The 10563-nt window shown below is 45.4% G+C and overlaps 1 protein-coding gene across 4 annotated transcripts in view; it reads left to right on the top strand.

The window, feature by feature from the left end:
* The first annotated feature begins 9085 nt into the window (after positions 1 to 9085).
* PRMT2 (protein arginine methyltransferase 2) overlaps positions 9086 to 10563 on the top strand; it is a 30122-nt gene continuing 28644 nt past the window's right edge. For all 4 annotated transcript variants that reach the window (XR_004683716.1, XM_035029978.1, XM_035029979.1 and 1 more), the window contains exon 1: positions 9086 to 9181. The gene's annotated coding sequence lies outside the window, so the exon portion shown is untranslated. The remainder of the gene's footprint in view (positions 9182 to 10563) is intronic.

Raw genomic sequence — 10563 nt, 5'->3', positions numbered from 1 at the left:
CAGACAAGATCACTTTTGCTACTTCTGCAGGTGTATCACAAGACCAGCCCCAGATCCAGAGGTCCACCTCTTGCTGGAAAAAACTGCAGAGCATTATGGCCACTTTGGCAAATCTCCCACACTTAGCTCTCTGGCCACAAGATACATTCCTCAAATGCAAAGCATTGCTCACCTTAGCTCAGGAAAGTCTCATCCAAGCTTGAAGCTCAGGATCTCACAATTTAAATCGGGTGTAGAAGCTGCCGAGGCTCCCTAGGCACAGCTCTTGTTCTAGAGGTCTGTGCACTAGGAGAACAAGTCACCTGCGCCTCCCTGCAAACACACCCAGCACGTGCTGGTGAGGCAGGGACGGTAGACACAGTGGACACTCCCATTCAAACAGGGGTAGAATACAACGCGCATACTCATTACCGGTCCACCGCAATCCTGAGGTCCTGCGGGGTTCCCCAGGTCCAGGGCAGTAAATATGTCTTGATTAGAGCCTGGTCCTGCTCCTTGCAAGTGGCTCACAGATGAGAGTTGCCCAGCGCTCCCTGGGAGTGGCACCACAGCCCACTGGTCTCTGCCCTGTGAGATGTCCTTCCTTTTCCATAAGGAATGGCTCAGGTTTGCTGCTGGGTTGCCCATAGAAATTTGGGAGTCCACAGGCAGGCCTGAGTTCACTTTGAACTCTGTCCCTTTCAGTTCAAGGGGGCCATGCTTCTGACAACGTAAACTTCCCGAGTCGTGTTCCACTGTATGAATATACTACAATTTGTATATCCATCTTCCTGTGGACCGACATTTGTAATGGTACCAACTTTTTTGCTGTCGTAAATAAAGTTGCTAAGAACATTCTTGGACAAGGTGTTTTTTTGGATGTATGTTTTCATTTCTCTTGGACAAATGCCCTGGAGTTCTGTTCCTGGGCCATAAGTGTTATGAATTGTAAGCCCTCAATATCCACACGTTGGAGCTCCAACCCCTGGTGTGACTATTTGGAGACAGGGTTATTTGGGAGGTAATTAAGTTGATGAGGTCATGAGGGTGGGGCCGCAGTCCCATAGAACTGGTGTCCTTTATAAGAAGAGGAAGAGACGCTAGACTCTCGCGCTGTCACATGAGGACATGAGAAAGCAGCCGTCCACAGCCAGGAAGAGAGCTCTCACCAAACTGAATTTGCTCGCACCTTGACCATGGACTTCCAGTTTGCAGAACTCTAACAGATAAATGTCTGCTGTTTAAGCCAGCCAGTCTGTGGTATTGCCTTATGGCAGGCAGAGCAGCAGACTTCCAGAATATGCTTAACTTGTTAGGAAAGATAAGAAAAGACACAAAAAACAAAAAACTCTACAGCTGCACCGAAAAAAAAAAAAAAGGTGGGGGCACCTGTGGCTCAGTTGGTAGAGTGTGCGACTCTTGGTCTGGGGGTCCGGAGTTCAGCCCCACGTTGGGCCTAGAGCTTACTTCAAAAAACAGCAACACAGCTGCCCCCACTCATTCACGTATTGTCTACAACTGTTTTCATGCTACAGAGGTGGTGGTGAGTAGTTCTGCCTGAGGCTGCCTGCAAACCCTAACATATTTACCACCTGGCCCTTTACAAAACAATGTTTGTTGATCCCTGGTTTTATTTCCTGACTTCTAATTTTATTGTTAGTGCTTTTACATCTAAGGAAACTTTGCGACCTCTAAGTTTGAAGTTCTGCCTTTCACATTTGCATCTATAATCCATCCCAATGAGCTTCTCTGTAGTGTAAGGTGGACATCTAGGTTCATCATTTCTAAGCAGCCAGTTCCTCCTGTGGCCCATCTTCTGGAAAGGCTTCCCTGTGGGAGATCAATGACTGTGAATGTGTGTGTCTACTTCTGAATTTTCTTTGCTGTCCCATTGAGCTTTTTGCTTGTCATTTTGTCAACACCACATGGCCTTGAGTACTGTATCTTTACAGGAATTCTTAAAGTCAGAGGGTGTATATCATACAATACTATTCTCTTTTAAGATTGTTCTGTGATTGTAGGTCCTTTGCATTGCTCTATAAATTTTGGAATCAGTTTGTCGGTTTCTGGAAAAAAGGCCTGTTGGGATTATGTTGAATGCATTGATCACACTGTGGAGAATTGACTTCTTAAATTTGTTGAGTTTCCAATATGTAAACATGGAATCCTCGCCATTTATTTAGAGCTTTTAAACTTTCTCTCAGTGTTTAAATAGTTTTAGTGTAGAACTCATGCACATATTTTTGTGCACATTTTCACATATTTTGTTAAATTTATTCCTAGGCATTTTATTGTTGATGCTTGCTCTGCATTTGTCTTGGCCTATCGCTGGTGATGCCACCCACTAGAAATGCCTGGGGGCACTCACCTGCACACCCCCCCCCCCGCCCCCCGCCACTGGTCGTGGCAAGCCTTCACAGATTTTTCCCCAGGTGCAGCCAATGTTGTGGCTGGACCAGCTCTCGTTCTTATTAGGATTGCAAGACACATCACAGCAACAACCATCAGGGAACTTTGAAAATGTTTATTACTCACAGTCCCTGGAGGGTACATGCCCAGGGCCACACAGGGAGGTCATGGTAGGGTCATGGTGAGGCAGGGGGAGAGGAGAGAGTGTGGGCCTGGGGTTCTGCCTTTATTGGGGTCAAGGCTGGTGGCCTAGGGTTTCAAGGGTTCACTCTTTACTGGGGAATTTGAAACATAAAAGCAGGAATTAATCGCAGGAAAGGAAAAGCAAGTGATCAAAAGGTTGGTTTGGTCAACTAGTGCTTTCTGAAAAAGGGAACTTGATGGGTGGGTGGGGTGGCTTCATGGCTTTTCATCTAGTGTGTAGTTGGCAATGTGTCTGCTGGAGATGGATGTCTGTGATAGAGGATGCCCTGGCAACCAAAAGCTTGATGTCAGGCACTGACATTATAAAAAGGTAACTGTCAGGTGCTTATCCTACAGTGCTATACATGGGTTTAAAGATTTTCTTTGAGAGATAGAGTGAGTGGGGTGGGGGAGGAGCAGAGGGAGAGGGGCAAGCAGACCCTGCACTGAGCGCAGAGCCTGAGGTGGGGCTTGATCCCACTACCCTGAGATCAGACCTGAGCTGAAATCAAGAGTCAGACGCCCAACCAATTGAGCCACCCGGCCACCCTACATGGGTTTTTTAAAAAGTTCATTTTTGATGTTTTGCTCCTAGCAAATAAAAATATACACTTCTTTTTCTTTTTAAAGATTTTATTTATTTGAGAGAGAGTGAGCAGGAGGGAGAGGGAGAGAGAATCAGAAGCAGACTCTGCACTGAGCAGAGGCCGACACAGGGCTTGATCCCAGGACTGCTAGATCATGACCTGAGCTGATACCAAGAGTCGGATGCTCAACTGACTGAGCCACCCAAGCACTCCTATAAAAATTCACTTATTTTTCTATGTAGACCTTTATCCTACAATCTTGCTAAATTCACTTATTTATTCTAGTAGTTTTGTGATTCCTTAGGCTATTCGATGCAAACCATCTAATCATCTGTGAATAAACATAATTGTGTTTCTTTTGTCCTAATAGTTATTCCTTTTATTTATTTATTGCTTGACTTACCTATTGTGCTGGCCAGGATTTCCTATAAAATGTTGAGTAGAAGTAGTGAAAGTGGAAACATTTGCTTGTTTCTAATGAAAACTTTCAGTATCATATCACTATGATTTTAGCATTAGGGTTTCTGATAGATGCTTTTTTAGAGATAGAAGATGTTCTGTTTTTACTGATGAAGTAGGGAGGCTGAAGTGACTCCATTTGAGAAAGGCTCTGTCTCTGCGGTTTTTCTGCTAGGCCCCAGTAACTCATGTTCCATATTTTGCCTTTGAATAAGCCAAAGAAGCTATGTTCCCACTTCAAGGGGCAAGCAGAAAATTAATCATTCTCTGAGTCTCATCCTAGGCCCCAAACACCTGATAACATCTAAGACAAGCCAGATCCCAACTGGACTCCAGGACGTTAACTTAGAACAAACCTTGGCTGATGCCGTCATCAACACCCTCTACCTTCAGGGCAACCCTGTTGGGACCCCTCTCACTCCTGAGAGCTTCTTCTGTATCCTTGCTTAATAAACTTCTATCATTTTACTCACAAAAAACTCCCCCCAAACAAAAAACAAAACAAAACAAAAAACCCCCACCCTCTACCTTCAGTGACTTATGGCATAACACCTATCACTCATCTGACACTCACCTTTGGTTGGACCTTACCTTGGATTCCTGTAGGAACCCATCCCGTAGACCCCTTTCCAATATAAACCCCTAACCCCAGGTGACAACAAGACTCATTCTGTTCCCTGTTCCAAGCCTCCCAGACACTACATCTGCTATTCTCTGTCACTCACACTGTTCAATAAACTCTGTTTTCACTGTCTCTGGCTCACATTTGATTTCTATCCTGTGAGAAGCCAAGGACCCCCTTGGCTGGTCCTGCGGGACCCCTCCTCTGGGTCCTCTGACCTAGCCTGCCTGTATCACTGATATTAAAAAAAAAAAAATCATGATTGGGGCACTGGGGTAGTTCAGTGGATTAAGCGTCTGACTCTTAGTTTCCACTCAGATCATGATCTGGGGGTCATGCGATCTAGGCCTGCTTCAGGTTCCATGCTCAGCAGGGAGTCTGCTTGACATTCTCTCCCTCTACCCCTTCCCCTGCTTGTGCTATCTCTCTAAAATAAATAAATAAAATCTTAAAAAAATCATGATTTGATATTGAATTTTGCCAAATCCTTTTTAAAAATTTATTGAAAGACCATATGGATTCTCTCCTTCATTCTGTTAAGATTGTGAATTACATTGATTTGCAAGTGTTAGTCCAATTTTGCATTGCTAAGATAAACTTCAGTTGACCTTAATAATGTATTACCTTTTCTATTTATTATTGGGTTGATTTGCTAATATTTTGTTAAGGATTTTTTTTTCCTTTTTTTTTCTTTTTCTTTTTCTTTTTTATTCTTATGTTAATCCCCATACATTACATCATTAGTTTTAGATGAAGTGTTCCATGATTCATTGTTTGTGCATAACACCCAGTGCTCCATGCAGAACGTGCCCTCCTCAATACCCACCACCAGGCTAACCCATCCTCCCACCCCCCTCCCCTCTAGAACCCTGTTTGTTTTTCAGAGTCCATCGTCTCTCATGGTTCGTCTTGTTAAGGATTTTTGCATCTATTTTTATGAAGGATATTTGTCTGTAATTTTCTTGTATTTGTCAGGTGCTTGTACCAGAGTTAAGCTTCCCTCATAAAACAAATTGAAGAAGTGTCCATTCCCTGTTTTCTTAAAATTTTGTTTAATACTGGTGTTATATTTTCCTTACACATTTGATGGAATTCACCAATGAAACCATTTGGGTTTGGCATTTTCTCTGCGGGAAGGTTTTTTGATAACTCAGTACATATATTTTTCCTTTTCTGTTGTATCACTTTTGATAAGTAATGCCTTTAAAGTAGTTTGTCCATTTCATACAAATTATCAAATGTGCTGGCGTAAAGTTGGTCATGGTCTTCTATTTAACTTTTTTTTTAAGTTTATTCATTTATTTTTTTACAATCTCTACACCCAATGTGGAGCTTGAACTCACAACCCCAAGATCAAGAGTCCCATGCTCCTCTGACTGAGCCAGCCAGGCACCCCCTATTTATCTGTTTTAACATTGGTGTGATCTGGGAAGAAAGCCACCTTTGCGTTTCTAATATTGATAGTTTTCTTTTGATAATTCTTGCTTAAAATTTATCAATTCTATCATTTTTTTTTCAAAAAACCAACTTCTGTTTTTGTTAACTTTTTCTTTGTTAACTTGTTTTCTAGTTCACTGGTTTATTTAATATTTATTTAACTTAACATTCATTTAGTTAATATTTCCTTTCTTTGACTTAGTTTGGTTTTAATTTGCTTTTCCTTTATTTTTTTAATTTTAGCTTCTTAAATTGGAAATTTAGATCACTGCTTTTAAATTTTTCTTCCATTCTAACATAAGCATTGAAAGCATCAATTTCTTTCAAAACTCTGCTTTATCTGCATCCCCCAAATTTTAATACATGTTTTCTAGTCCATTTGGGTTGTAATAAACGGCGTGGCTTACAACAATACACATTTCTTTTTCACAGTTCTAGAGGCTGGGAAGGCCAAGATCATGCAAATTCAGTATCTGGTGAGGGTTTCCTGGGTCACAGACGGCCTTTTTTTTTTTTTTTTTTTGCTGTTACCTGGCATGGTAGAAGGGTAAGGTGTCTCTGGAGTGTCTTTTTAAGGGCTCTAATCCCATTCATGAGGGTTCTGCTCTAATGACCCAATCTCCTTCCATAGGCCCCACTTTCAAACACCATTCTATTGGGGGTTAGGATTTGAATGTAAGAACTTTGGGAGAACACAGACTTTCAGACTATAGCAGTATATTTTCTTTTTTTTTTTAAAGATTTTATTTATTCATTTATTTGAGAGAGTGAGAGAGAGAGAGAGAGAGAGAGAGAAAGCACACGAGAGGGGGGAGGGTCAGAGGGAGAAGCAGACTCCCTGCTGAGCAGGGAGCCCGATGTGGGACTCGATCCCGGGACTCCAGGATCATGACCTGAGCCGAAGGCAGTCGCTTAACCAACTGAGCCACCCAGGCGCCCTATAGCAGTATATTTTCATTAGCATTCAATTTTTAAAAAACTTTCTGGTTGCTTCCTTTGACCCATGGGTTATTTATATGTATGCTGCTTAATTTCCAAATATTTGGGACTTTTCTAGATTTCTTTTATTTTCTAATTTTATTTCATTATGATCAGAGAACATACACTTTAAGATTTCAACCTTTGCAATTTATTGTGACTATTTTATGGTCCAGCATGTGGTTTATCTTGGTTAGCATTCTGCAGTTGTTTATGATGTTACAGAATACAACTGCATTCTGCAGTTGTTTATGATGGTTAATTAAATGATTGGTGTGATAGTGTTGTTTAGATCTATATCCTTACTGTGTACATGTTTGTCCCATTCTGTTATCTACTAAAAGACAGATGACATTTGATGTTACTTGGTGCTTTTTTTTTTTTAAGATTTTATTTATTTATTTGACAGAGAGAGACACAGTGAGAGAGGGAACACAAGTAGGGAGAGTGGGAGAGGGAGAAGCAGGCTTCCCACGGAGCAGGGAGCCCGATGCGGGGCTCGATCCCAGGACCCCGGGATCATGACCTGAGCTGAAGGCAGACACTTAACGACTGAACCACCCAGGCGTCCCTACTTGACGCTTTTGTACATGGAATTTTTAGATTGCATTTTCTGTTGATTGCTACTACATTGGCCCTTCATCTAGAGACTAGGGTATTCACTTATTAATTACAGTACTTTATTTGTACATTATTTTGGATTATCTGCAAACACAATTATGCCATCTGTGAATAATGAATTTTACTTTTTTCTTTGAGTCTTTACACTGTCTTTCTTTTGCCTTCTCGCATTGGGGTAAGACCCCCTGTACACTGCTGAGTAGAAATTATGGAGGACATCCTTCTCTTCTTCCCGAATCCAGGAGAAAAGCACCCACTACTTTGCTGTTACTTGTTTTTAAACTATGTCTAAGATTTAGATATTCCTTTCTTTTTTATTTCTAGTTTTGTGAATTTAGTGGGTGTTGAGTTTTATGGAATGCTTTTTTCTGCATCTATGTAGATGTTCATATGGCTTTTGTCCTATAATCTGAAATGTGGAAATAGTGATTTTTAAATTTTAAACCATCTTTCATTCCTAGAGTAAACCACACTTGGTCATGATATGTACTCATTTTATCTTCCACTGGATTGTTTGTGCTAACATTTTATAGCAGAGTTATGCTGGTCTTGTAGAACCAGTTAGGAAGTATTGCACTTTTCTTTAATTTCCAGAATTTGTGTAGCACTGGTATCATTTTCTTCTTGTATGGTTGGAAGCATTTACTAGTGAAGCCATCTGGGCCTGGAGTAACCTTTGTAAGAAGGTTTTAAATTATAAAATCAATTCCCTTATCAAATATAGAACCATGCAGCTTTCCCAAATATTCTTTTGGGAAGAATTTGTTGTGTTTTTCAAGGAATTTTTCCAATTTATGTGATTTGTCAAATTTTTGACATCGTTTCATATTATCAGTTATCTTTTAAAAATCTACAGATCCTGTATTGAGTTCCTTTTTCTTTCCTCCCATTGATAATTTGTTTTCCTGCTCCTTTTTTATTGTGGTCAAATACATATAAACTTTACCACCTTCACCATTTATGAATGCACAGATCAGTGGTATTAAGCACATTTCCTTCGTTTGCGACCATTGCCAACACCCACCTCCCACTTTTCTTTTTTTTTTTAAAGCAGGCTCCACGCCCAGCACGGAGCTGACGCGGGCTCAGTCTCACCACCCAGACTGAGGCCTGAGTCCGATCAGGTCCCGCGCTTAACCCGCTGCGCCAGGCCGGCGCCCTCCTTCCGCCCCCCGCATCCATCACCTCCTTACTCCCCTCGCCCCGCCACCACTACTCCACGGTTGGTTCCCAGGACTCCAGTGCTGCCACCTGCCCACCCCGAGGCCGCCCCGCAGTCAGGGGCTCTGATGCTCTCCAGTCTCCCTTCCAATCTCCACTTCCTCCCGGTGAAGTAAAAGCTTCATCACTGCCTCCACTTGTCAAGTGAGAAGAATGACAGGTGTCCCTTCACAGCAGGGATGGGAAGGCGCAGAAGGGAGGTCCTGCTCCAGAAATCGGCCACTCCTGTCCCTCACGATGGGCTCTGCTCCCCAGGCCACGACGGGCCCCGGGCCCAGCCACCCAGCTCCCCCCAACCCGGGTCGGGTCCCGGCCCCCGCGGCGACCCCACCGCCCACCCGTCACGACAGGAGGTCCGGCTCTCCCGCGCGCCTCGGCGGGAAGCGGAACCCGGGAAGTGCGCCTGCGCGGGGCGCTCCTCCCAGGCCAGGACCTTCTCCCAGACGGGCCTGAGCGACTACGCCTGCGTGCGGCCGAAGGCGGCGGCTCCATTCTCCGGACGAAGGGCGAGTACGGACTGCGCAGGCGTGGGGAGCGGGGCCCAGGGAGGGGCTCCGTCCGCGGCCGGCCTGCGCGTACTGCGCCTGCGCGAGCCGAGGGCGGTGGCTTGGGCTGCTGGTAGGCGTCGTCCGCCCCTCCGCACTCGCGGTGTGGACGCAGAACTCAGCGGAGAAAGGCGGCTGAGGTAGGTTTCCCGTGGGCAGCTCGGGCGGCTGGGCCGCACCGAAGCAGGACGGGCCAAGTGAGTCTTTTCCGGGCGTGTGCGTCAGTGCGTCGACCGAGGCCGCTGCCCCCCTGAAGACCCCCAGCCTTCCCGGCCGTGTGCTGGGCGCTCCAGCGGCTGCCTGCAGGCGGGGCAACTGCAGGGCCACGCCCCTTCCCCGGGCCACGCCCACCGCCCTCGCTTCCTTCCCCCCACCCAGCACCGCGCCCTGCCCCGCCGCGCCTCTCTCCCCAGCCACGCCTTCGCAGAGCCGCGCCCACCTCCCTCCCGGGTGCGCGCGCCCCTCCGAGCCCCGTGCCTTGCCCCGGGTCCTGCTCCTGCATCGGAGCCCTCCGGCCCCCCCATTCTTTCTCCTCCCACCCCACTCGTGCCGTTGGCCGCTAGCCCCTGGGGATGCTCGGTCCTCTCCCCCCTCCGCCGGGTCCGCTGACCTGGCCCTGCCCGGTCAGCCAGGCCCCGCCCCGCCCCGCTCTGGCCCCCCTCCATCAATCCAGCCCCGTGCAGGCTCCATCCCACCCCGGCCCCAATGCCAGGGTTTGCCAGTGAAAATGCAATGTATATATAAGTGTTTGTTGCTAGCCTTAAAACAAAAAAAAAACCCTGCTAGTTGTTTTACCAGCAAAAATGGGTTTATTTAAGAATAGCAGAGAATTACAGTCCAGGATAAGGAAGCTAAGGCTGGGAGCTGGAAGTGTGGTGGCTTCTTGTTGGCTGGGCTGTTGCCGGGGCAGGAGGAAACCCTTCCTTCTGCTGCAGGAGTGAAGTAGCATCCACGGCAAAGTCTGCCTCTTTCTGCTGGGCGTGCAGGTAGCTCCCCTTGCTGGCCTCCCAGGTCCATTCTAAACAAGGTCTCGCCTGTTAATTTTTACGCTCTAATTACAGAGGTCACAAAAGTAAGTATTAAGTCTTGAGAAGTGAAGCATGCATTTTAAACAAAGAATTGTTACGTAATAAAAAACATTCATCTTGGAGCATAGTATGGATTACACTGCCACTGGGAAAAATGAGAACTGAATGAGAAGGAAAACCGTCTGCAAGATGTAGAATTTGGTTCCTGTTAGTGGAAACACTTGAAATCCCCAGATGGTGTTGACCTTGAAAATAAAATAGCCAGTTATTTTACCCGCAAATTGGGTTTGTTCAGAAATGGCAGGAATTGCAATTTCAGACGTGCAAAACTAAAGGCAAGTCTGGCTAATGTAGGAGAGGAGGGTTACTTTACAGAGAAAAAGGAGGAAGGTGGGAGGAGCTGCTTTGAAGGAAAATCCATTGAAGGATAGTGAGTGTGGGGTGGCAACAACCTCCCATTGGCCGGGCTGTGACGCTGTGACAGTCTCCCATTG

Source organism: Mirounga leonina, unplaced genomic scaffold (genome assembly GCF_011800145.1).
Source record: "Mirounga leonina isolate KUSES-001 unplaced genomic scaffold, KU_Mleo_1.0 Mir_353, whole genome shotgun sequence".
Taxonomy (NCBI): Eukaryota; Metazoa; Chordata; class Mammalia; order Carnivora; family Phocidae; genus Mirounga; species Mirounga leonina.
This window is presented reverse-complemented; position numbering and strand designations above follow the sequence as displayed.